This window comes from Sus scrofa, chromosome 1 (assembly GCF_054392235.1).
Source record: "Sus scrofa isolate SSC_HxYL_T2T_F1_AM1 chromosome 1, Sscrofa_HxYL_maternal_Yorkshire_Landrace_v2.0, whole genome shotgun sequence".
Lineage (NCBI taxonomy): Eukaryota > Metazoa > Chordata > Mammalia > Artiodactyla > Suidae > Sus > Sus scrofa.
The window spans coordinates 221,238,203-221,263,277 of NC_139383.1; the positions used below are offsets into that span (position 1 = coordinate 221,238,203).

Consider the following 25,075-nt stretch of genomic DNA (forward strand, 5'->3'; position numbering starts at 1 on the left):
TGAAACCTATAAGACATGGGTGAAAGATATCTAAAAAGATGTAACCAAATGAAAACTTATGCTATGCCTATGTTTTAGTGAGTTAACATTGTTAACATGTATGTATTACCCAAAGCAATTTATAGTTAATGCAATCCCTAACAAAATTCCAATGGTATTTTTCACAGTATAGGACAAACAATCCTAAAATTTGTATGGACACACATAAGACACTAAATAGCCAAAGCAATCCTAAAAACAAAGTTGGAATCATCACTCTTCCTGATTAAAAACTATATTACAAAACTAGAGTAATCAAAAGAGTAATGTATGGCATAAAAACAGACACACAGATCAATGTATCAGAATAGAAACTCAATAATTGAACCCAGGCATAAATGATCAATTAATTTATGTTAAGGGAGTGGAGAATATACAATGGGCAAAAGACAGTCTCTTCAATTAATGGTGTTGGGAAACCAGACAGCCACATGCAAAAGAATAAAACTAGATCATTATCTACACCATACCCATGAAACAACTCAAAATGGATTAAGGAGTTGAATATAAGACCTGAAATTGTAAAACTCCTAGAAGGAAAGAGTTAATCTCCTCGACATTTATCTGGAAGATAATTTTCTTTATTTGCTACCAAAAGCAGAGGCAACAGAAACAAAAATAAACATGTGGGACTACCTCAAACTTAAAAGCTTCTGCACAGCAAAGGAAACTATCAACAAAATGAAAGGCCAACTATGGAATAGTAACAAGCGTTTGCAAATAATATATCAGATAATGAGTTAATAGCTAAAATATATAATAAACTCATACAACTCAATAGCAAAAAGCAAACAGTCTGATTTAAAAAGTGGGCAGAGGTTCTAAATATATATTTTTCCTAAGAAGGCATATAGATATCAAACAAGTACATGAAAAGAGGCTTAACATCATCAATCATCAGTAAAATGCAAATCAAAAGCACAATAAGATGTTACCTCAAACCTATTGGGGGGCTGTTATAAAGAGATAAAATATAACAAGTGTTGGGCAGAATGTGGAGGAAAAGAACACATGTGCCCTATTTATGGGAATGTAAATGTTTGTAATCACTATGGAAAACAGTATGTATGTTGCACAAAAATTTTTAAATAGAACCACTATATGATCCAGCAATCCTACTTCTGGGTATTTATCAGAGGGAAACAAAACCACAATCTCAGAAATCTATTTGTATCCTCATATTCATTGAAGAATTATTAATAGTCAAGAAATGGAAACAACTTAAGCATCCATCAATGAATGGTTAAGATGTGGTATATATACACAATGGTATATTTTGGGGGTATTACTTAGCTGAAAAAAAAGGAAATATTGAGATTTGTGACACTAGGGATGGACCTCGTTGATATTATGCTAAGTAACATAAATCAGAAAGAGAAGGATAAATACTGCATAGCATCATTTATATGTGGTATCTTAATAACAACAAAAAAGATTCTCATAGATAGAGAAAAGAGATTGGTGGTTGCCAGAGATGAGGAATAGAGGATAAGCAAATTGTCTGAAAGTGGTCAAAAGGAACAAATAAAATAAAGTATAAAATAAAATAAACCCCAGCACTGTAATGAAGAGCACAATAAGTATAGTTAACAATATGTATATTTGAAAGTTGCTTTGAGTGTACATCCTAAAAGTTTTCATCACAAGAAAAATATTTTAACAATATGTGGTGATAATAGTTAAATTCAGTTAAGCATTTTGCAATATATACATGTAGCAAGCCAGTATGTTACACACACAAAGCTAATACAATGTTATATGTCAATGATATCTCAATTTAAAAGGAATAAAAGGCATTAGGAAATACACAATATATATCCACACATTTATTAATTTTTAAATTATTTTCAAAGAAATAATTTACACTGAGAAGGTAATGTTCTAATTTGCTATCCAGGGAAGGATCTTGCCCAAATCCTGGAGGTGATTTAATTGATAGAGTTAGGACTCAAATTCAGGTTTTCTGCTCTCACCTATAGAGGTTTTTTTATACCATGATGCAGAATACCATTTCCCAACCTGTGATCCAAGCAACAGTAGTTTCTGAAGATGCTAAGAAGAATTCTGTGAACGAGGGGGCAGAGGGGAAGGAGTGTAATATTCATGGGCAAAAAATTTAAGGGGTCAAAGATTAAATTTAACTGATTTACATAAAGAATAGCTTCCCAGAATCTTTTAAATTGCTAATGTACATGATGAAAATACTTGTACATAATTGTGCAAACTTATTTGACCAGAGATCCTGCCATTTTATTAACATCTCAGAAAATACAGGTTCTACTAAACTCAGTTTTAGAAATGCTGTCTTAGTGGGAAAAAAATATGCCCCCTAAATCTGAAATATCAGTAATTATGCACAATTCTCAAAGATAATATTCAACATCCAAAGGTAGTTTTCTTGTATATTTTATTTTACATTTTTCCTTTAAAAATAATAAAGTTTGACATAGCAAACTAGTAATCTCAAAGGGCACAAGCAACTGAATATTACAGACATCAAAATAGATTTCCACCAGAGGAATAACAATTTTTTCTAAGTTGAAAAGCTATCCCTCTAGCCCACATCCTCTAGGCTAATGATTACTGAAGAACTTGGTTTTTGCCGCTCCTCTTCTTGGAGGGTCTAGCCAGAGGTTTGTCAATTTTGTTTACCTTTTCAAAGAACCAGCTCTTGGTTTGATTGATTTTGTCTATTGTTTTTTGAATCTCTATTTTATTGATTTCCTCTTTGATCTTTATGATTTCCTTTCTTCTGCTGACTTTAGGTTTTTCTTGTTCTTTTTCTAATTCAATTTAGGTGGTTGGTTAAGATAGCTGTTTAAAAATTTGAGATTTTTCTTCTCTCTGACATCAACCTCATGAATATTTTCTCAGGTCAGTCTCCCAAAGCAATAGAAATTTGAGCAAAAATAAACCCATGGGACCTCATCAAATTGAAAAGCTTTTGCACAGCAAAGGAAACCAAAAAGAAAACAAAAAGACAACTTACAGAATGGGAGAAAACAGTTTCAAATGATACAATGGACAAGGGCTTAATCTCTAGAATATATAAACAACTTATACAACCCAACAGCAAAAAAACCAATCAATCAATGGAAAAATGGGCAAAAGACCTGAATAGACATTTCTCCAAAGAAGATATATAGATGGCCAGGAAACACATGAAAAAATGCTCAACATTGCTGATCATAAGAGAAATGCAAATCAAAACTACCATGAGATACCACCTCACACCAGTCAGAATGGCCATCATTAATAAATCCACAAATAACAAGTGCTGGAGGGGCTGTGGAGAAAAGGGAACCCTCCTGCACTGTTGGTGGGAATGTAAACTGGTACAGACACTATGGAGAACAGTTTGGAGATATCTTAGAAATCTATACATAGAACTTCCATATGACCCTGCAATCCCACTCTTGGGCATCTATCTGGACAAAACTCTACTTAAAAGAGACACGTGCACCTGCATGTTCATTGCAGCACTATTCACAATAGCCAGGACATGGAAACAACCCAAATGTCCATCGACAGATGATTGGATTAGGAAGAGGTGGTATATATACACAATGGAATACTACTCAGCCATTAAGGAATGATATAATGCCATTTGCAGCAACATGGATGGAACTAGAGAATCTCATACTGAGTGAAATGAGCCAGAAAGTCAAAGACAAATACCATATGATATCACTTATAACTGGAATCTAATATCCAGCACAAATGAACATCTCCTCAGAAAAGAAAATCATGGACTTGGAGAAGAGACTTGTGGCTGCCTGATGGGAAGGGGAGGGAGTGGGAGGGATCGGGAGCTTGGGCTTATCAGACACAACTTAGAATAGATGTACAAGGAGATCCTGCTGAATAGCATTGAGAACTATGTCTAGATACTCATGTTGCAACAGAAGAAAGGGTGGGGGAAAAATGTAATTGTAATGTATACATGTAAGGATAACCTGACCCCCTTGCTGTACAGTGGGAAAATAAAAAAAATTATTAAAAAAAATAAATGAAAAGAAGTCCCAATGGATATTGCAGAAATACAAAAATCCATAAGAGAACACTATGAACAATTATATGCCAACAAATTTGACAACCTAAAAGAAATGGCCGACTTTCTAGAGACTTACAGCTTGCCAAACCTGAATCAAGAAGAAATGGATCAACTGAACAGAACAATCAACAGAAATGAAATTGAAAATGTAATAAAAAACACTCTCTAAAAATAAAAGTCCAGGGCCAGATGACTTCACAGGCGAATTCTACCAAACATACAAAGAGGAACTTATACCCATTCTCCTTAAACTTTTTCAAAAGATTGAAGAAGAAGGAACACTCCCAAAGACATTCTATGACACCATCATCACCTTAATACCAAAACCAGACAAGGATACCACCATAAAAGAAAAATATCGGCCAATACCTTTGATGAATATAGATTCAAAAATTCTCAACAAAATTTTAGCCAACTGAATCCAACAAGATAAAAAAAGATCACACAACAGACCAAGTGGGATTTATCCCAGTTTCACAAAGATGGTTCAACATACAAAAATCAATCAATGTCATACACCACGTTAACAAAAGTCAAAAACCACATGTTCATCTCAATACATGCAGAAATAGCATTTGACAAAGTCCAACATCCATTCATGATAAAAACTATTACCAAAGTGGGTACAGAGGGAACATACCTTAACATAATAAAACCCATTTATGACAAACCCACAGAAAATATAATACTCAATGGAGAAAAGCTGAAAGACTTCCCACTAAAATCTGGAACAAGATGAAGATGCCCACTCTCACCACTGTTATTCAACATACTATTGGAAGATCTGGCCATAGCAATCAGACAAAAGAAATAAAAGGCATCCAAATTGGAAGAGAAGAGGTAAAGTTGTCACTGTATGCAGATGACATGATACTATATATAGAAAACCCTAAGGACTCAACCCAAAAACTAGTTGAACTGATCAACAAATTCAGCAAAATAGCAGAATATAAGATTAACATCCAGAAATTAGTCACTTTTCTGTACACTAACAATGAAAAATATTAGAAAAGGAAAACAAAAATACAATAACTTTTAAACTTGCACCCCAAAAATAGATACCTAGGGAAAAACCTGACCAAGGAAGTGAAAGACTTACATGCTGAGAACCATAAAACATTAATCAAGGAAATTACAGAGGATTCAAAGAAATGGAAAGATATGGCATACTTTTGGGTGGGAAAAAATAGTATTGTAAAAATGGCCAAACTTGTCAAAGCAATCTACAGATTCAATGCAGTCCCTATCAAATTACTCATGACATTTTTCACAGAACTAGAACAAACAATCCAAAAATTTATATGGAACCACAAAAGACCCAGAATTGCCAAAGGAATCCTGAGGAACAAAAGCCAAGGAGGAGTCATAACTCTCCCAGACTTGAGGCAATATTACAAAGCCACGGTAATCAACACAGGGTGGTACCAGTACCAAAATAGACATATAGACCAATGGAACAGAATAGAAAATGCAGAAATAAACTCAGATGCCTATGATCAATTAATCTTTGACAAAGAAGGCAAAAATATAAAATGAGAAAAAGCCAGTCTTTTCAGCAAGTGGTGCTAGGAAAACTGGACAGCTGCATGCAAATCAATGAAACAAGAACACACCCTCACACCATACACAAAAATAAACTCAAAATGGCTTAAAGACTTAAAGGTAAGACAATATACCATCAAACTTCTATGAGAAAACATAGGCAAAACATTCTCTGATATCAACCTTACAAATGTTTTCTCAGGTCAGTTTCCCAACACAACAGAAATAAAAGCAAAAATAAACCAGTGGGACCTCATCAAACTGGCAAGCTTTTGCATAACAAAGGAAAATATTTAAAAAAATACATCTTACAGAATGGGAGAAAATAGTTTCAAATGATGCAACTAGCAAGGTCTTAATCTCTAGAATATACAAAGAACTTTTAGAACTCAACAGCAAAAAAGCCAACAACCCAATGGAAAAATGGGCAAAAGACCTGTATAGACTTTTCTCTAAAGAAGATATACAGATGGCTGACAAGCACATGAAAAAATGCTCAACATCACTGGTTAGTAGAGAAATACAAATCAAAACAACTATGAAATACCACCTCACACCAGTCAGAATGGCTATCATTAATAAATCCACAAATAACAAATGCTGGACAAAGTGTGGAGAAAAGGGAACCCTCCTGCACTGTTGGTAGTAATGTAAATTGGTACAACTACCATGAAGAACAGTATGGAGGTAAGTTAGAAAACTACATATAGAACTATACATATGACCCAGCAATCCCACTCTTGGGCATATATCCAGACGAAACTTGCCTTGAGAAAGACACATGCACCCATATGTTCACTGCAGCACTATTCACAGTAGTCAAGACATGGAAACAACTTAAATGTCCAGCAACAGATGACTGGATTAAGTAGGTGTGGTGTATATACACAATGGAATACTACTCAGTCATATAAAAGAACAAAATAATGTCATTTGCAGCAATATGGATGGATCTAGAGACTCTCATACTGAGTGAAGGAAGTCAGAAAGAGAAAGACAAATACCATACGATATCGCCTATATCTGGAATCTAATATATGGCACCAGTGAACCTCTCCACAGAAGAGAAAATCACAGACATGGTGAACAGACTTGTGATTGCCAAGTGGGAGGGTGAGGGAATAGGAGGGACTGGGAATTTGGGGTTAATAAGATGCAAACTATTGCCTTTGGAATGGATAAGCGATGAGATCCTTCTGTATAGCTCTGGAAACTATATCTAGTCACTCATGATGGAGCATGATAATGTGAGAAAAAAGAATGTATACATATATGTGTGACTGGGTCACATTGATGTACAGTAAAAAATTGACAGAACACTGTAAACCTGCTATAATGGAAAAAATAACTATCATTATAAAAATAATGTCTTCTAATATCCAGCACAAATGAACATCTCCTCAGAAAAGAAAATCATGGACTTGGAGAAAAGACTTGTGGCTGCCTGAAGGGAGGGGGAAGGAGTGGGAGGGATCGGGAGCTTGGGCTTATCAGATACAACTTAGATTTACAAGGAGATCCAGCTGACTAGCATTGAGAACTTTGTCTAGATACTCATGTTGCAACAGAACAAAGGGTGGGGGAAAAAAATGTAATTATAATGTATACATGTAAGGATAACTTGATCCCCTTGCTGTACAGTGGGAAAAGAAAAAAAAAAAAGAAACTAATAAAATTGAAAACAGAAAGCAAAAAAAAAAAAATGTCTTCTTTGAAACATCAACGAAATTTTTGAAATTAAATAAATATGTACCAGATAGAGTATAAAGTTCTCAAATATTTAAAACCATGAAATACATATTTAAATTTTCTTTCTTGATATTGTAATTGAGAATTTTGATGTGAGTAAAAGTTACAAGTGAATAAAACATATCTAAATAAACTCTGTTCTATTCATATTAGCTTTAGTAGCATCAGTTTTCATAAACTAGAAAATGAATCTTGATTAGAATAAATATTAAAATAGTGTTAAACCATTTTATAAATGTATTTTAGCAAAACATGGATTGGTATGCTCTAGTTTTCATTTTAATTCCATTCCAATGATATTTTTCTTATTTGAAAAATCTTATGGTGAAGTCTTTCTTGCCTGAATAGCTATTCATCTGAAAAAAATATTTTGAATCACACAGCAGTAGGTTCCAAATCATAAACATCTCATGTGGAATAAGTTATTTTCTAGGTATGATAGTTTTCTTCAAAATACAATTTTCATGACAAATTCAGAATTCAATCTACTGGAAAAACAGCCACTGTCAACCAACGAAATATTTCTGTAAAACTATACATTATTTTTATGCTAAATTCAAAGTTATATAACCTCCAGGAAACATATTTTCAACACTAGCTATATATTATATGCATGTAAAAATACATCATGTTTTCCCATCTGTGTGTGTGTGTGTGTGTGTGTGTGTAACCAGGATAACTGTACTACAGAAACATGACAGTATTCATAACAGGACCTAATAGGAAATTATTGTAAGTAAATGAAACAGGTGATATTTGTACTGAATCACTGAAACATGATGTAATGACAGAAAAGACAATTTTAAGTAAATTCATGGAAAGCAACACTCATAACTCAGTTTCTTAATCTAATTATATGGTTAGTGAGCACTGGTAACATTTTAAAAGAGTCAAAATAATATAGCATTTTATCCTTATCATTTCTGAGATTTTTATAAAATTAACATCACCTTCTTAGATCTTTCGAATTTTTTTAATGTATAATTGTAGGAAATTATCAAAAATGCATGTAAGAAAGCTAATTCTTAATTTCTACAAACCTGAAATCATCAATACCAAATTCATACACTCTAACACATTTTTAAAAATCTGACATCACATTAAATAAATCATTTTGTCTTGCATTCAATTCTGTGTTTTCCCACAATTAGAAGTTTTTACACAAAGTTTGCAAGGACTGTCTATAGTCATTTGAGTACATTATCTTAATTGCTTAAGACATTTAGTTTATTTTCCCTTTCATAATTAGTATGTGTGTTAAGTTGAAATAACTTCTTACCCTTTGTGAAAGGAATATATATTTGCATTATGGAATTTATCTGTTTAGGTAAGTATTTTTTCAGTAATACAAATGCAGATAGGGAGTATTGAATTTATATAACACTCTGTAACAGCAATGACAACAAAAGTAACCAAAAATTCCTGAAATGTGTGAACTGGGAATGCCTTCAAAACTCTGAGCATGTTAATTTTTCTCTAATGCCTCACTTCAAAGTACAAGCTTCCTGGTCTGGTTGACTGGAATATTGTCAACGTGACTACTAGCAAAGCAGCAACTATAAAGGATTTAGACAAAAATGTAGCTCTTACAATATATCGTTCAAATAAATTACTTCCCTTAGAAGACTGATATAGAGAAGAATAAAACCTGAGGAACAATATGTAGAAATGACTTATGAAATCATGACATTTGGAGAGTTAGAATAGAGAGTGAACCTCCATTTAACCTCCTCTCTGGCTCTCATGTGTCTTAAAAAAATTGCCAAGGTGGTTTCATTTAACCAGCTGATTTTAAATTGTTCCTTGAGGCTTATATTGTAAAACATATTTGATATTTTATGGTTGTACGGTTTTATGAGCACCATAAATGCCACATACCTCAGAAATGGCATATCATTTCAATAGGAACACCTTTTCATAGAATCAGGATAAGGCTAAGTTACTGACTCCTAAAATATTTTAAGAGTCTTATTCTGGCTTAAATTTCACCAGACTACTATCATTACCATTAGTAGAGTATAGCGTTACCCTGATTATGTTTATTAAAAGTCTTCTTTACTCAACTGTTTCTATTTCTCTGAGCCAATATTCTATGGAATATTTATAGAATATCGCTTTCAGTTATTTGTCTACTAAATTTAAAACTTAGAAATACATCTACTAGCATAGTCAATTTACTCTTCAGAAGCTACCAATTACATAGGCACTGAAGACTGACACCCCAGGGAGGAACCATTAATTATTTTTGATCTAAGATACTAAGCAATATTTTAAAAGCTAAAATCTTAATTTCTTTGAAAGGTCAGTGTTTGCACAATGACCATCAGATAACACTAGCAGAACAGAATGGCCCAACAAGTCTATGCCTGATATATTCAAGTATATTTAATATGATGCATACCTAAAAACACTCAGAATGCGGCTTTTAAAAAGCCATAGTTTTCATTTTTATTCTTGAAAAATACGAATGCTGTTGTTTTTTAGATTTTTAAAAATTTCCTTTAGAACAAAGTTCCTTTTTCCACATTGTATATTTTTAAAGGAATTATAGCAAAGCTTGTGGTAACCATAATGGATGCAATTTCCTTTATTCTAAGTGAAATCACTCCTGCTGAGATCTTAAGGACACTTCAGCACTTATGCTTTCCATGCAAGAAAAATAATTGTTATCCTCAACCTTAGCGTAAGAAGACACTCTCTAGATATACCTGCCAAGGTTTTACCAAGTTGAGCTATTCAAAAAGATGATATGGATTTCACAAATACATTCATGTGGTTTATGTTGAAAGCAAATCTCATACAAAAGGCTGAAAAGGGAATCATTTTCACCTCAAGCAGAAAGCTATTATTATCTCTATCCAGGATTCCAATTAAAGAATATGCAAGAGAAAACAGCACTAGTGGAGATGGTAATGAACGTTTCAGATTAGCTTTCAAGAAGTGCATGTTGAAAAAGTAAAAATAATGAAGCTGAGCCACAGTCTATAAATTCTACAAAGATTATTTTCACCATTAGTCAATATAAGTAAAATTGAGATTTAAAGAAATGAGTATCCTTAAGCTGATTAACTCCAACAAATTATTTTGTCCTTAAATATATAGGGACAATGTATATCTTTGTACTTTACATTAGTAAAATAGGGAAATGAGGAGTAAAGCACAAGACAATGGACATGCCTAGCCTTCACCTACTTGCCTGGGAACATATGACTGAAATGGCATTCCTAGGCAATTGTCAAATATTAGGTATATAAACTAAGGCACAGTACAAAGTGCTTATGGGTGGGTAATGATCAACAATAATTACAAACAATGTAACAATGATTCATCTTTATTAATAGTTAGACCTTTGTTGAATATTAGCTATCTCATTTAATCCTCTCAATAACCCAGCAAGAAAGTAAGATTAACCACATTTTATTTTAGAGATTAAAAATTAATACATTCAATATGTGGTCACATTAATATAACTAGTAGGGACTGGAGTCAAGATTAGATTCTGAGAACCCTTCTACACTATTGGGAATGTAAACTGGTACAGCCACTATGGAAAACATTATGGAGGTCCCTCAAAAAACTAAAAATAAAATTGTCACATGATCCATAAGTCCCACTTCTGGGCATATATTCAGAGAAAACTGTAATTCAAAAAGATTATGTAGCACAATATTCACAGTAGCACTATTTACAATAGCCAAGACATGGAAGCAGCCTAAATGTCCATTGACAGAGGAGTTGATAAAGAAGATGTGATACATATACACAATGGAATACCACTAAGCCACAAAAAAGAATGAAATAATGCCATTTGTAGCAACATGGATGGACATACAAACTATCAACCTAAGTAAATCAGAAAGACAAAAAACAGAAGATATAACTTGTATGTGGATTCTAAAATGTGACACAAAGGAACTTAACTACAAAATAAAATAGACTCACAGACATAGAGAATGGACTTGTGGATGCCAAGAGGGGTGAGGAGGGGGAGGAATGGATTGGAAGTTTGGGATTATTCAATGGAAACTATTATATATAGAATGGATAAACAAGTTCCAACTGTATAGCATAGGGAACTATATTCAACACCCTGTGATAAACCATAATAGAAAAGAATATGAAAAATAATATAATATACATATAACTGAATCACTTTGCTGTACTTAGAATACAAAATTGTAAGTCAACTGTACTTCAGTAAAATAAAAAAGATTAGACTCTAAGCCAGTCTCACTTTATATTTAATATATATAAATATATTAAAATATGTATATAAATATATATATAATATATAATATATAATATATAAATATGTATTAATATATATTAAATATATTTATATTTAATATAAATACTTTAATATAAAAGTATTTCAAGCTAGTTTTTAAAAAAGAATAGAATTTTTATCAAAGCACATAATGTATTTTCCTAATTAAGTTGGCGATTACACGATACTGTAAAAAATAACTATTATTCCTATTTAGAAATGATACAAGACAGATTTAAAAGAGGTTGAACTGGTTTTCAAAACCACATAACTGATGTTAGCTCAGACAAGATTTATATTCAAGGATTCCAATTCCAGATATAATTTTGTTTAAAATAGTCTACCTTGAGAATGCTTCCAAACAGTGGTTTTCAACTTTTCTTTAATATACCTATTATTATTTCAAATATATGGGGTCTTTCATGGCAAAAATAAAAGATTCAAGTCTCTAAAGAATAGGATGTATATACTTACTGATATTTTAGTGTTTTATGATAGGATTTTATGATATAAAATCACAGTAATGTTGATAATACAATTCATTGTGACATTAAAGTAAAAGCCAATGTAGTTTAGTACTTCCTTAATTATATAATAATATTATTGAATATGCATTTTACTACTACGTTAAATATAAATAACAAAAAGTATACTGGAAATTATGCTTATGTTTATTACAGTAATATAGTTTCCAAATAATTATGTCTTGCTATTGCTGAGTCACTGAAGTGCACACTTCTTATGCTTATTATTACTTGATCCTATAAATAACTTAGTATGCTAGATATTGATGTCCCCATTTTCATAAAAGGCAACTGCAACTAAAAGAAAATGTTACTGAATGTCATAGGGCAAGCAAGTGGCAGAACAAATTTGAACTGATGCTCTTAACTATCACACTATGTTGTCAAAGCCAAGATAGAAGTTATACACACACACACACACACACACACACACACACACATAGTATATATACAATGTTATCTCAGTACTTGGAAAGGGTAACAATTGAAACAAATGTGAATTTCCAAGGAAAACAGTTGCTATTTTTCAACAACAGCAAGTTTCGCATTGCTGAATAGAGAGAGAGAAGCAGAAAAAGTAGTAGAGAATTTCATAGCATGGCAGTCTTTCATGAGGTATTGTTTTACAATTCAGTCTAGCCTTGTCCGTAGAATGTGACTCTGAGCATAAGGCTCCCAAACTGAGCTCATTTGACTTTTCATTCAGTCATAGCCAATAATTTCAATGTTCCCCTCGGATCATATTCCTTAGACACCTGCTAAAAGTAGCTTTAATTTTATTTTTTTAAATTATTTTTTCTTTTATAAATTAAAGAATAGTTGATTTACAATGTTATGCCAACTTCTGCTATACTACAAATTGACTCATACCTATATATACATTTTTCTTTATGTGCTTTTCTATCATACTCCATCCTAAATTTCTTTATGTGATATTTTCTGCTATCATGTGTTTAGCTGCTATTTTAAAGAAAATACCATTTCAACACATAGACATTTTAGAAAAATATTTTTCCCAGCACAGTTTCTTGCCACAATACTAATGGGAGTAATGGTAAAATATGATTAAATTAATACAACTTTGCCATGCTCTTCACTTTGCTATAAATGCAATATTTAAAAGAAATGCTTAAAATTTTAAATTTCCAGAATGCCACACACACATTATTGTCCATGAATAATATTTTCTAATTTTCCAATTATATAATTATGAAAACTCTATAACTACCCAGTGCCATCCTATTATCCAGGATTTTTTTAGATTTCTGATGTTCAGCTAAATCAGATAGTAACAAAATAACATTACATATTTTGAAGTATTAAAAAGGAATTCCATATTTAACACCTTAAAAATGATATGTTTATCTTACTAAGTACTACAAAGTTGATTATATGGTCTTCTAAATTTCAAACTAAAATTTTATTCTTCAAATTTATCCATAATCTCTCCTAAATCTGTATTTTAGTTATTCCTACTACTGTAGTTCACTACTATAAACTCTAATAAAATTATTTATCCTGATTTATGCATTAAGGATGGTCAATTGATATCATCTACCATCAATTAAGAACTGCAAGGTTGCATTCAGTTTTGGTGAAGGTTGGTGTGACTAATGAATGGTACTGTATAATAATTATTCTTACAAATTAATACTTGAAAATTTGGGATCTGTAAACTTTATCCCCTAATACCTCTGTTGTGTAATTAAAAGATAAGCATCCAACAAGGCTCATTTGAAGTCAATGTCCATGAAGAATCATACTTTCATCTCCTAGAATTGTTACAACACATGCTAATTTGACTTTTTCCTATAATTTGTCATGACTAATGACAAATTGTTTTGTTTAACTAACAATTCGGATGCTGCCACATTTCACCTATTCAAGGTACCCAAGTATCCAAGTATACTTGATTAATAGCAGGTAATAAGGAGGAAGGTTTATTGTGATATTGGTAGATAGGTAGAGCATGGTTTATAGTTCTAGAGGCTAATATGAAGCTGCAAGTAAATTTATGCTAAGAAATGGCATGACATGGAGTTCCCGTCATGGCGCAGTGGTTAACGAATCCGACTAGGAACCATGAGGTTGCGGGTTTGGTCCCTTCCCTTGCTCAGTGGGTTAATGATCCGGCATTGCCATGAGCTGTGGTGTAGGTTGCAGACGCGGCTCGGATCCCGCGTTGCTGTGGCTCTGGCGTAGGCCAGTGGCTACAGCTCCGATTCGACCCCTAGCCTGGGAACCTCCATATGCCGCGGGAGCAGCCCAAAGAAATAGCAAAAAGACAAAAAATTAAAAAAAAAAAAAGAAATGGCATGACATGATTTATGTTTTTAAGCTGCTTTGAACAAAATGGAGTATATTGCCTCAAGAATACAAACCAAGAGTCTAGAACCAGAGTTTAGATCTCTTCTAATTAACATTTTTTTTCTGGCTTTCAGTCTTAAGGAAGTTCTATAAAAATATTAGCAGATAAATAAGTTATTAGAACACACACTTTGATGGCCTACCAAAAAAACAATACAGACATTGCAAATGAAGTTTAGAAAACCCACTATAACAAATATTTCAATATCCATTTTTCAATAAAACTTTATGAGACATACAAATCAAAATAAAAGATTACCCATACACAAGATAAAAAGAAATTAGTAGAAATTGTCCTTGAGGAAATCCAGGTGTTGGACTGAATAAAGAAGGTTTAAATTAACTATCTTTTAATAAATTCTAATTGGTAAAGGAAATAATTGACAAAGAGCTAATACGAATGAGAAAAAATACTGTCTCACCAAACAGAGAATATCAACAAGTCAGCAATTATAAAAAGGAATAAAATAGACATTCTGGACCTGAAAAGTACAATAACTAAAGGGGAAAAAAAAAATCCCCTTTGTTATGATTGCTGATGAGCAGATTTGAGGAGGCAGCAGAAAGAATCACCAATGTAAACATATGTCAGTTGAGATTATTGTGTCTGAGGAAAAGAAAGAGTACAGTCAATAGAGTCTAAAAAGCTTTTGGGATACCATCAAGCATATCAACATATACATAATGAGAATGGCAGAGGCAGAGAAGTAAAAGTGATATAAAGAGCATTGGTAGGAAATGGCACCAGACTCCCCAAATCCAATGTGAGACAAATCAACTCCAAGCATCTCAATGAACTCAAAAAATATTAAATTCAAAATATTCACATCTTAAAGCCAAAGATAATCTTGAAAATAATAAGAAAGGTGATCCTCAATAATATTCACAGCAAATTTATGCACCTGCATGTTCACTGCAGCACTATTCACAATAGCCAAGACATGGACACAACCCAAATGTCCATCAACAGATGATTGGATTAAGAAGATGTGGTATATATACACAATGGAATACTACTCAGCCATAAAAAAGAATGACATAATGCCATTTGCAGCAACATGGATGGAACTAGAGACTCTCATCCTGAGTGAAGTAAGTCAGAAAGAGAAAGACAAATACCATATGCTATCACTTATATCTGGAATCTAATATACGGCAAAAATGAACCTTTACACAGACAAGAAAATCATGGACTTGGAGAATAGACTTGTGGCTGCCCGGGGGGAGAGGGGGAGGGAGTGGGATGGATGTGGTGTTCTGGGTTGATAGATGGAGACTATTGCCTTTGGAATGGATGCAGACTATTGTGTTTGGAATGGATGCAGACTATTGCCTTTGGAATGAATTAGCAATGAGATCCTGCTGTGTGGCACTGGGAACCGTCTGGTCACTTACAATGGCACATAATAATGTGAGAAAAAAGAATGTATGCATGTATGTGTAACTGGGTCACCATGCTGTACAGTGAAAATTGACAGAACATGGTAAACCAGGTATAATGGAAAAAAATAAAAACCAGTATATAAAAAGAAAATAAAACAGGAAGGAACAGCCAGATGGCAATGGAGTGGTATATTTAAAGTGGTGAAGTAAAACACTGAAAACCAATGTGTGTATATATATATATATGGCAAAATTATACTTTAAGTATGAACGAGAAATTGACATTACATATAAATTTTTAAGACAACAAAACAGACTTAGTTACTAGTGAAACTGCCCTACAAAAAAGGCTAAAGGCTAATGGCAACTAGAATTCATATGAAGAAAGATAGAACAAAAATAGGTAGCTACATAGTTAAAAATAAAAGCTAATTGTACTGTACTTTTTTGTCTTTTTTTTTTTTTTTTTTTTTTTTTTTTTTTTAGGGCTGTACCTGCAGCATATGGAGGTTCCCAGGATAGGGGTAGAATCAGAGATGTAGGGGTAGAATCACAGCAATGCCAGATCCGAGCTACATCTGTGACCTATACTACAGCTCATAGCAATGCCAGATCCTTAACACACTAAACAAGGCCAGGAGTCAGACCTACATCCTCCTGGATGCTAGTCAGATTCATTTTCCTCTGAGCCGTGACAGGAACTCCTGTACTTTTGGTAGCTCTCTCTCTCATTTTTTAAATCCCTAAGTATAAACTATAAAAATATGAATATATATGTTAAGGGGCACAAAATTAATAAAGATGTAATTTCTTTTTTTTTGTCTTTTATCTTTTTAGTGCCATGCCCACAGCATATGGAGGTTCCCAGGCTAGGGGTCTAATTGGAGCTGTGGCCTATGCCACACCGCAGCCACGCCAGATCCGAGCTGTGTCTGCAACCTACACCACAGCTCATGGCAATGCCAGATCCTTAACCCACTGAATGGGGCCAGTAATCAAACCCGCAACCTCATGGTTCCTAGTTGGATTTGTTTCCACTGCGCCATTACAAGAACTCCAAAACGTAATTTCTCATGATAAGAAAATAAAGGGCAGAGCTGTAAAGAAGCACAGGTTCTGTATACTATTACATCTAAGGGGCTCTTAATTAACACTTGATCACCATAAAGTTCTCAGTTGTTATCTCCAGGTAAACTGCTAACAAAAACAACAGCAAACAGAAAAAAAAAAAAAAAAAGTGATCAGAAGGGAACAAAAATAGTACATTAGGAAATGAAGGCAGTAATGGAAGAATTAAAAAATATATATGATACACAGAAATAGCAAAATGGCTTAAGAAATTTCTATATTATTGGAGTTCCTGTCGTGGCGCAGTGGTTAATGAATCCGACTAGGATCCATGAGGTTGTGGGTTCGATCCCTCCCCTTGCTCAGTGGGTTAACGATCCAGCATTGCTGTGAGCTGTGGTGTAGGTCACAGATGTGGCTCAGATCCCATCCCGCGTTGCTGTGGCTCTGGCATAGACTGGCAGCTACAGCTCCAATTAGACCCCTAGCATGGGAACCTCCATATGCCGCAGGAGCGGCCCAAGAAATGGCAAAAAGACAAAAAAAAAATTTCTATATTATCAATAAATCCATTATTGATAAATTGTAAATGAATTAAACACTTCAATCAAAATGCAGAGATTAACAGACTGGAACTGGATAGCCAACTATATGCTGTCCAAAGAAGACTAAATTTAGATAGAAGCACAAAAAGATTAAAAGGATGTAAAAAGATATCCCATGGAAGTAATAGTATAAGAGAGCTAGGTGGCTATAGTAGTTTCTAACAAAATAGACATTTAAAAGTTTTATTAAGAGACAAAGATGAACATTATATATTGATAAAAGGGTCAGTCAAGAAGCTATATTTTAAAGTAAAAATTAAGGAGTTCCTGTCATGGCTTAGCAGTAGTGAATTCAACTAGGATCCATGAGGACATGGAGTCAATCCTTAGCCTTTCTCAGTGGGTTAAGTATCTGGCATTGCCATGAGCTGTGGTGTAGGCCGGCAGTTGCAGTTCCAATTTAATTCCTAGCCTGGGAACTTCTATATGCCATGAGATCGGCCCTAAAAAGACAAAAACAAAAGACCAAAAAAAGATAAAAACAACATGAACAGAAAAGAACAGAGCCCCCAAAATATACAAAATTAAACATTCCAGACTTGAAGGGAGAAGTGATTCTACAATAGTATTTGGAGACTTCAATACCACACTATCAATAATAGATAGGACAGCTAGACAGAAGTTCAAAAAGGATGTGGAAATTTTTAACACCGTTACAAACCAATTTAGACCTAATAGACATCTAGAAGACTACATTCAATAAGATGATATACATTTTTCTCAGATGAACATGGAATAATTTCAGGGATAGAGTATATGTTAGGAAACAAAGTAACTCTACAGAAATTTCAAAGTATTGAAATCAAACAAAATATCTTCTGTACAGTTAGCTTACATTAAAGCAATAAGAGAAGAAAAACTGGAGAACTCACATACATGTGAAAACCAAATATACACTTAAATAATATGCCAAAGCAAGGTGGCAAATTGGGATGTCGGACCTCATTCTCCCACAGATATAGTGATTAAACAACTGACCACATGAAAATATCTCTAGGATAACTCCAGATTACAATTAAGAATGTTAGGCAACCTAGTAAGACACTCAAACTAAGAATGGCTGCATAGAAAACACAGGAAGCATTTTACATCTGTCACCCCATTCATTGTCCCACAACAGCTCAGAACAAAGAAGGATACCTTCAGTTGTGAATGCCATCATAGGAAGATGGACAGAATTAGGACCACCACTATTCTTTACCCACAGTTACTAGAGTGGACAGAACTGTTCAGAGTTAATACTATTACAATCTTTCAGAATAGGAATCACTACTGTATAACTCCCCCTCACCACTAAGAACTTATTACCAAGGGCCATTATGTTACCACATGTGAGAAAATGAGAATAGAGGAATCCCAGCATACTTCACCAACAAAGAACTCAGAAGCCTTGCCAACATTGCAGAGACCACTAGTGTTAGTGACCAAAGACCCTTAAAATCTTCACAATAAATAACTTCAGCTTATGAAGCTGGCCAGAGTTCATGCCACAGCATCTCCTGGGAGATGGAGCCAGTTTTGCAAGTCCTGGGTCCAAAGTTGCTGTACACCAAATAGTTAGTGTCCTTGCATGAACCCAAAGTCATTCTGTAAGGACTGGAAGCAGTGACTACTCATTCAAATAAGAAGACATTAATTGAAGGATATAAGAAACATGAAAGACAAGGAAACATGACACCACCAAAGGGGAACAATAAATTTATGGTAACCTATACCAAAGAAATGGAGATTTACAAATTGTGTGAAAACAAATTCAAAATAATGGTTTTGTGCAAGCTTAGCAAGTTGCAAAAGAATGCAGAAAGAAAACAATGAAATTTGAAAAGCAATATATAATGCAAAAGAGAAATTCAACAAAGATATAAAAAGAAATTCTGGGCTGAAGAATACAAAGAATGAGTTGAAAGTGTAGTATAGGACTTCAGCAACAGACCTGATCAATCAAGAAGAAGGCATGTGTGAAGTCAAAGAGAGTTCACATGAAATTAGAAGTCAAAAAGAGTTCACATGAAATTATCCAGTCAGAGGCAAAATGAGAAAAAAAGAATGTAAGAGTAAAGAAAACCTTCATTAATAATGGTATACTATCCTGTGAAACAACATTTGCATTATAGAAGTCCTAAAAGGAAAAGGAAGAGGGAATAGGAAACTTATTTAATAAAGTCATGGCTAAAAATGCACCAAATCTTTGGAGGAAAATGATCTTCAGGTTCATCTAGTTCATGAAAATACAAATAGGATCAGTTTATGACTGACTATAAGAAATACACAGAGGTACATTATATTTCAGCTGTCAAAAGATAAGCCCAGAAAAAATCTGAATTCATCAAGAGAAAAATGATTCATTACATGCAAGGGAACCCTTAAATAAGAGTATGCTTGTATTTTTCAGCAGTCTGTGCAGACTGGCAGAGTGAGATTATATATTCAAAATATTAAACTAAAACATTTTAAAAACCTTGAGAATCAAGAATTTTATACCCTGAAAAATAATATTTGAAAAATATACAGCACAAATGAACCTTTCCACAGAAAATAAAATCATGGACTCAGAGAATAGACTTGTGGTTGCCCAGGGGGAGGGGGAGGGAGTGGAATGGATTGGGAGCTTGGGGTTAACAGATACAAACTATTGCTTTTGGAATGGATTAACAATGAGATCCTGCTGTATAGCAATGAGAACTATGTCTAGATACTTACAATGGAGCATGACAATGGGAGAAAAAATTGTGTATACATGTATGTGTAACTGGGTCCTCATGCTGTACAGTGGGGAAAAGAAAATTGCTTTGGGGAAATAGCAATAAATAAATAAATGTAAAAAAAAAAAGAAAATGAAGATAAAATAGTCTTCTTCAGACAATCAAAAACTGCAGGATTTCATGATCAATATAAATGCCACCTTCAAGAAAAGTTTAAGAGAATTCTTAACTTGAAAAAATGGTAAATGATAATATAAAATAATTTTTGATTTAATAAATTTGTAAAATGGCCACCATTTCAGTGCTTTGGTATGGCAGGGTAGGGACCAAGGAAACTGCAATTCCATCATTCTGGAAAAATTCCATCATAATAATGGTGCTTGTGACTCAGATGAAGGTAGGACTCCCTGCTCCCTAGAGGTATCCCCTCCTAGAGTATTGTCCATTCTCCATTTTCCATCTATGTTGTGATATGCTGGTGGACTTTCACTGCTGATCTCTCTGGAATTTCTCTGAGAATTTTATTTTCACTGCTGCCTCCTCTGCCTTGTCTGTCTTGTCTGCCTTGCTCACTGGGCTGTGGCTGCCTGAGGTGAGCACAGCAGGGTGAGCCAGGGACCAGACCTTGGTAGTCTGGGGCCTCTACTACAATCAGTCCTGGCCAGGCATGCTCCTTCTACCTGTGGCCTGGCCTGGCCACTCCAGGGAATAGGCCCACCTTGGGCAGCTGATGCAGTGATGTGGGATGGTCCACTGGGCTCCTTGGCCCACCAACGCCCTGGAGAGCCAGGTGTGTCCTCTAGAATGTGTGCCCAGATCAGGTTATGTCCAGGGCCACAGATGGTACCTGACACTCAGGCTGTGCTAACAGGGGTGTGAGTGGGCACCAAGCCCTCTACCACAGTGGAGCATTGGTATGTGGCATATTCCACCCCAGGAGAGGATGCATTGCACAAAGAGTGCAGAGCCTCATGCTATAGAAGCACCGGCTCACTTGAGGGTGGTGTGTTATGTCTAGAAATGAAAACAAGTCCAAGTTTTTTTTTTTTGCCTCCAGAGCTCCAGCTGCAGTTTGAGTGCCTTTTTCACTAGCTTATTTCTTTCTCTCTGAGCAAATGCTCAACTCTGCTCCCCTCCCCTGCAGGCTGTCTCCCAGTAGAAATGCATGGGGATGTCTGGCACCAATCTATCCCATTCCCCCTCCTACTCCTCCCAGTGTAGGAAGCTCAGCAGGAGCACCACCCATCTTCAGACAAATTAAAACCCACCAAGCCTGTCTGTAACTGCCCTTTACGCTTGCTTCCCTCCCTTCCTTCCTTCTTTCTTTCCTTCCTCCCTTCCTTTCTTCCTTCCTTCTTTACTTCCTTCCTCCCTCTCTCTCATTTGCTAGCTGCTTTATTTTTCTTTCTTCCTTTTCCTTTCCTTCTTTCTTTTTCTTTCTTTCTTTTCCTTACCTTCTTTCTCTTTCTTTCTTTCTCTCCCTTTCTCTTTCTTTCTTTCTCTCCCTTTCTCTTTCTTTCTTTCTGTCTTTCTTTCTTGCTTGCTTGCTTGCTTGCTTGCTCCTCTTTCTTTCTTGCTCCTCTCTCTTCCTACTCCTCTTTCTGGAACCCTCTCTGAAGAGGTGAATAGCTATGGGATCAACTGATGAATTCTGGCCAGGGCTCCAGCCTGATGTATTCTGAAGGCCCCATAGATCACTGCCTTATTTACACTTGTGTAAAATGGGTGAGGATTTCTCCTTACTTCTCCCAAACTTTCTCTTTCTGTTACTGTCCCTTTGACTCAGATCTTGGGGAAACTGCCTGTCCTGAGCTGTTTTAAAGAAACCTCACTTCTTTTATTCTCTGTCTACAGAAACTATCTCTGAACAAAACCTCAGTCACTTTACCCAAACCTTGGGGCATCTGAGGACAATTTCTTCCTCTCCTCCTATGGCACAAGCCATCCTCCCTCTGTCAAGGGAAGGAACACTGGGCCAGGGCTAGGTCCATTGCCCATAAGCCCTCTCCCAGTGGGATGACATCTCCTGCACTGAACAACGTAGCCACAGATGAAGTATATCTAACCATTTTCTCAACTGTGGCATGGAGAACTCAGACCAGGGTGAAACCTGCTTCCAGTGGGGAGCCCACCATGCTAACTGGCCTGGGGACAAACAACATAAGTATTGAGTCCTGTGAGGCTGTCAAAGGGACATGCAGCTCTGACCTAGGGATGCCCAGCACTCAAGCCTGCCAGGGAAGTCCCCATATCCCTTTGTCCCTGCAAAAAGTCTCACCTGTTCAGGCTGGGGACACCCAGTCCTCACAGGGGTGTTTGGGGGTGCACATGAATGCTCCAGAACCAGGACTCTCTCTGACTTAGGGATGCCTAGCTCTCAGAGACAACCCATTAGCTGCCAGAGACTATTCCTTAGCTTTTTAAATCCATTACCCTCTCCTGGCAAAACGGTCATTTTAAATGGTAAACAGCTAGTCAGCCCCACTGAGCATGCTTGTAAAATAACTGGGATATCCCCTCTCCCTAGGTTATAGAAGCTGACATGACCACGTGCTCAGGATTGGCTCTCCCTGATCTTCAAGAAGTCCCACTGCACTTTCAGAGTCTCTAATCTCAATAAACTCTACTTTCTCTCCACCTCAGCTTTCATTATGTATCTCTCTACTACTACTTTGAAATTGAAACTATGAGGCCTCTGCTTTGTTTGTGTGTATGCATCTACATGTGCATTGTACCTGTATGGCATTGCCAAAATTAATTCACACAAGAGTTCTACTTAATTGGATTAATGAAATTAAGCACTTAGACAAATTCTAGAAATACATAAAGTAACTGGCCAGATTTAATCCTAGGTTCACATGAACTGGAAATATTCAATATTAAATTAATATCTAGTTTTAAAGTTAAACTTATTTTATTGATATAATTAATATAAACATTTTTAGAGTCAACATTATGTATAATAACTTTATTGTATCTAAGATTTAATAGAAATTAAATAAGATCTTGTTATATCTGTTACAAAATTGCCAGCAAGAAAAATAGATTGGTATGATGAAATTTTCATAAATAAATTAAATGTAAATGATATAAGAACGTTTGGGTAAACTTTTAAGAAATAATGCTTCTAGGAATATCAACTTAAGAATGATCTCTTTAGATACTGGTAATGTGAAAATTGAGTCATCCTTAATTAAGTTAAATATTTATTGAAGCTTATTGAATACCTTTGTCATTTCCAAATAAAATAAGATATTGAAAAATTAATTATTGAATGTTGGCTTCATTTTACAGAGAAACTTATGTTTGGTGCCACACTGAAGCATTTTATATAAAAAACTATATGATTTTTTTTAAATAGAGGTATTTATATTTACCAATCAAACATAATGATATGTTTAGTGCCACACTGAGGCATTTTCTATACAAAGTGCATGCTTTAAAAAAAAATTATTGACATTTATGTTTACCAATATACAAAGTTTGGGTATAAAAGATAGTTCATGTTACTTAAAAAGGTAGGATATATGTTTTCAGTAAAAAGGAATGAAAATAAAAAGTAAGTTCATACAAAATTTGGGTTTGGTCTCTATCAAAACAAGGTTTTCTTAAAATGTTGCCTTCAGTAATGAATTGTGAATTTCTTTGTAAGTGACTTCTCTTTGCTTTTAATAACTTTTGTTACTTTGGTTAAGTATTATTTCACAATGATCTATGATTCTATATGACCAAGTGCTTTAAAACTTTTTGACGTTTTTGACAAACTTTCCAAATGTCAGATTCTTGTTAAAGTTCATCTGACCATGAGCCAACTTGAGGCGCTTCTGAGGGCCCCTGAGGCATCTCAGAAAAATATTAAACTAACTGGGGTTACATTACAGGTTAAATTACAAGAGGGACATTGGCAAATAAATATATGGTACATATAGATAAATTTTATTCCACTTCTATGGAAAATTAACCTCTCACTGCCAGGGTTTTGCCATTTCCCATATAACGTGGCAACAGTTTACTGTTAAATCAGGGAATTTAAGGTGGGTAAACAAGAGCTAAATTAAACAAGGCTATGGGAAATCCAGACAGCCACTTAGCTTTTCCTGGATCCCTGGCAAACAATTCTTATTTGATGGATTAAAGTTTCCCCTGACTGATACCCTCGCAAAAATGATTAAAAATGTATTTTCCATTTGGTGTATACTTTCTATAATCTCCAAAAATCAAGGCACCTGCTGCACTGAACAAATCATATAAGCCTTATTTTTTTTTCACAGACTTTTTAAAATTATTCCTGTGACTATCATCCTCAATCATCAAGCAAGATCAACGAAACTAATAAAAAACTGGACTTGTACAGAATAAAATTAATTACATATGATAAAAACAGCTAAACATGATTATAATTTTTATAAATTTTGTTGGACATATTACTGGCTTTTAATTTTTATCTTTCATTTATTAAAAAAAAATTCCCTGCAAGTTACTTAATGAACTGCAACAATTTGGTAATTTACATCTGTGTGTAAAATTAAAACATTTTATTTTTTTCTGTCTTGTCCCTCTAAAAATAGGAGACCTCTGGGTTCTGCAGCCTCATTAGTTAAGGAAAAAACTATCTCCTGAAATATAAATAATACCTTCTCTGACCTTGACCATAAATATAATGTTCTTCTAAGGTTACTGAGTTTAGTGTTTACTATCTAAAACTCACACCCAAATAGTTCTTTGCTATGATACATTATTATAAAATTTAATTGAATTATTAATAAAATATTTGA

The 25,075-nt window shown here is 34.5% G+C and overlaps 1 protein-coding gene across 2 annotated transcripts in view; it reads left to right on the forward strand.

Moving 5' to 3' along the window:
- The window catches only part of LOC102165580 (uncharacterized), a 1,236,614-nt gene that overhangs the window by 957,619 nt on the left and 253,920 nt on the right, over positions 1-25,075 (forward strand). Inside the window, exon 4 of one of the 2 annotated variants that reach the window (XR_002336020.2) lies at positions 22,828-22,956. The exons of the other annotated variant lie outside the window; for it this stretch is intronic. The gene's annotated coding sequence lies outside the window, so the exon portion shown is untranslated. Of the gene's footprint in view, positions 1-22,827; positions 22,957-25,075 lie in introns of those variants that run through there. 2 annotated transcript variants of the gene reach the window in all.